At 36.3% G+C, this 3,098-nt stretch overlaps 1 long non-coding RNA gene across 1 annotated transcript; it reads right to left on the bottom strand.

Annotated features, from left to right (window-relative positions):
* Window positions 1–2,036: 2,036 nt before the first annotated feature.
* On the bottom strand, window positions 2,037–2,455 carry LOC121049810. The gene is made up of 2 exons (XR_005801390.1): window positions 2,398–2,455; window positions 2,037–2,277 (listed from the first exon to the last, which is right to left on the bottom strand). It is a non-coding gene; the product is annotated as an uncharacterized LOC121049810 (long non-coding RNA).
* Window positions 2,456–3,098: the final 643 nt, after the last annotated feature.

The raw sequence follows: 3,098 nt of genomic DNA, 5'->3' as shown, positions 1-3,098 counted from the left end.
GCTCTGGATCATCACCAATTCCTTCACTATACTGCATGTAATGAATGACACAATTGCTTAAACCATCTATCATCGATGATTTTTCTGACCCAAACTGTATTCCTGACTTCTTCCATCTTTGTTCCCACCTTTTTAAATAAATCATACAGCATTGGCATTGTTGGGTTAACCTTTGTGTCAACTATTCGAAGAACACAGTATAATGGCTCGTAAATAGAAATCAATGCTTGCACATTGTCCCAAAACATGTTTTCAAGAACGAGTTCCTCTATACGTCTTCCCTTCTTGCTTTGACTATATTTGCTAGTAGCCCAGTCATCACAAGTAAACAATTGTTTAAGTCCAGCCTTCTTTTGGAAAACACTTTGAAGAGAAATGTAATAAGTGGCAAACCGTGTTGGTCCTGGTTGAATCAAATCACCCTCACATATTTTTCTTATAAGAGCAAGCACCCATCCGTGATTGTAGATATATACAGTCACGAGTCTAGCGATAGTAATCACATGACCTACCTTTGTCTTTTTACCAAAATCTTCAAACATTAAGTCTATGTAGTGTGCAGCACATGGAGTCTAATAGAAGTTATAACGTTCAAATAATGTCTTACCAGCCTTCACAAAGGCTGAGCATTATCAGTACATATTTGAACCACATTCTCCCTCCCCACTTCATTAATGACATCTTTAAATAGCTTGGCAAGGTATTTGTGCTCCCTTATATCACTTGACACATTAACAGACTTCAAAAACACAGTCTTATCCTTACAGTAAATCATGAAGTTGATAACTTGCATTCTTGTCGGACCAGACCACCCATCAGCCATTATGGTGCAGCCATATGTTTTCCACATTTTTCTTTGGCTATTTATATATTAAGTGATTTCCTTATGTTCCATGGCCAAGTGTTTGTTCATTATCTAATATGAACTTGGTGAAGGAACATTTAGGCACTGTTGTGCTTCCAGTTATCATGTTTTTGCATTCATGAGATTCTGCTTTGTACGCAACGACATTGGTATATATGAAAAACTTCCCACATAATCGACCAAGCTTCTCCTTGAGGCTTCCCATTGACATGGAGTCAATGATGCTCTTTTGTCTTGCAGTATTGGATTTATAGAGTGACTGTGGGAATAAATCTTGAGGTTGGTCTCCATGCTCTTGTCGTACACTTTTTGATCTCTCAAATTTTGGTTGGCTTCGACTTGTCCCACCAGGCCCTGAAACACCTCTACTTATACCTTGCTCCCTTTCCCATTTTGATTGTCTTAATGCTCTCATAGTAGCTTTATAATCACGGGGATCTACATCCTGCTGACCTAGAAAACCTTCATCTTCATCTTTAGAGTCCAATTGTTATGATAACCCTGATCGTAATTCTTCTCGAGTATCACGGATTATTGAATTTTTTTGATAGTTTGCAGTAGATTTTCTCCTCATCCATTCTTTTACTAATTTTTGAACTTCTGGTGGCACCTTATCACAGACTCATGTATTCTTGGCAGGATCTAATCCAGTCAAGTGGAACTTAAATCAAGTGATACCACCACTATTTATGATAGTATTACAAAACTTACATACTCACTACACCAAAAACTGCATCACACGACGGCGAAAAAACGTTGTGTGATTTGGAGACTCACCGTCGTCTATCTCGATGTTGTCTGATGAAAACTCAGACGACGGTGAATTCACCGTTGTGTGAGATGCAATCAGTCGACATATATTCATTTGCACCGTTGTCCCAGAACTCTACAAATGCCAGGCGCAACCATGTGCAGCAGTCATGCGCAGCAGTTCACACAACAGAACTTGTTTTTATGCCGTTGTGGGTTAAGATTCTCATACAACGTTTTTTTAATTATTCTGTTATGTGATCTAAACTGGGACAACTGAGTTCTAGCCTTTTCTGTTGTATGAGATTAAAACTAAATGACATTAGTTATTAAAATCCATTGTGTGATATATATAATTGCGTTGTGTGAGTACCCAAATTTTGAATGGATATAAATTAATAGTGAACAATTGGAATACAAATTGAATGCAAACCATCAAATGATCAACATTTGTACCAAAGTCATTGGGATACATCAATTCATCAAATATTGAATTTAAGGAACATTGCTAAAGCATTCATACATTGGATAGACTAAAAAGCATTTAAGTTTCCTGGTTAAGTTTTACATGATGAAACAAAATATAGCTTGTTGCATTAATGCTTGGTACTCCACGCTCGATCTCCCAAAGACTCTTTATGCAACATTCCACCATATAGTTCCTGACACAATTAACAAATGCAATGAACAAGAGGGATAATGCCTTACTATGTACATAATATACAAGCATTTTAGAATTAAACAATTTATAATATACAAGCAAGAAAGAAACAAAGAGTGACCTTCTGGGGCATAACAGCAAAAAACACATAAACCTCGCCTTCAAAAGAGAGAGTGAGCTCCCTAGTCCACGACAACAAGAACTCGTGCCCCAGACTTCCACCTTATTACCAGTAATGATGTTGTCCCATTTATTCACAGCAAGTCTCAACCACTTGGCCAAGCTTGTAGCAGATGATCAAATCCAACAAATATATACCAACCAAAAGTAAATGCAATTATGACTATATAGAAACCCCTAGCAAAAGTAACCACCTAATTTCTTATGTATAAGTAACATAAATACCAGAGGACCAACAAATTCTTCAAAAGAAAAAAATAATTTCACCTTGACCTTGAATTATAAAGTAAGATACAGAGTTGCAAATACATTGATGTGTTATTGATCAATATCCATCAAATATTATAATAACCACTAAAAGATGACCGGAAAGAGCTGCACCATGTCACCATCAGTATATGAATCTATTATTACATACTTAAGGCACTTATGCAAACTATTAAACTTATAGTCAGCATCGATTTTAAAATAACGAAAAGTAATTACTAACACTTTCACCCTCACTTGTTCCTTAGATATTTGATTTTAAGCTATAACACATTTCAATCAGAACATTCTCATAGTGTTCATTCAATTTGGCAACAAACTTTTGGAAGATCTCCTACTGCACACAATCCTGCATGAGGAATTTTAGTTTGAAGA

Source organism: Rosa chinensis, chromosome 6 (genome assembly GCF_002994745.2).
Source record: "Rosa chinensis cultivar Old Blush chromosome 6, RchiOBHm-V2, whole genome shotgun sequence".
NCBI classification, from domain to species: domain Eukaryota; kingdom Viridiplantae; phylum Streptophyta; class Magnoliopsida; order Rosales; family Rosaceae; genus Rosa; species Rosa chinensis.
The sequence above is the reverse complement of the archived record's forward strand: the minus strand, read 5'-3'. Positions and strand labels throughout refer to the sequence as shown.